General features: G+C 59.6%; 1 long non-coding RNA gene across 1 annotated transcript in view; it reads right to left on the bottom strand.

The window, feature by feature from the left end:
- LOC113408687 overlaps positions 1–230 on the bottom strand; it is a 1,082-nt gene extending 852 nt beyond the window's left edge. The window contains exon 1 of the long non-coding RNA XR_003370354.1: positions 162–230. This is a non-coding gene — a long non-coding RNA (uncharacterized LOC113408687). The remainder of the gene's footprint in view (positions 1–161) is intronic.

Here is a 230-nt window from a genome sequence, read left to right as displayed (position 1 = left end):
CCAAGGCTGGCACATCAGGGGGCTGTGGGTCAGGATTGAGGGGCACCAGGTGGAATTTCACGCTTCCAAGGAGTGATAGTTGATCTTGGGGGATCCATTTATTCCCCCATTCCAGGCTACAGTTCCCACCAGATCCTTCTCCCGTCCCGCCCGAGTCTTACCTTCCCTTCACGACTTTCCAGGCCACTGCAGCCCCGGCACCAACCAGCACGAGGCTCCCAGCAACCGCC

This window comes from Terrapene carolina, unplaced genomic scaffold (assembly GCF_002925995.2).
Source record: "Terrapene carolina triunguis isolate 2854851 unplaced genomic scaffold, T_m_triunguis-2.0 Scaffold21891, whole genome shotgun sequence".
NCBI classification, from domain to species: Eukaryota; Metazoa; Chordata; order Testudines; family Emydidae; genus Terrapene; species Terrapene triunguis.
The sequence above is the reverse complement of the archived record's forward strand: the minus strand, read 5'-3'. Positions and strand labels throughout refer to the sequence as shown.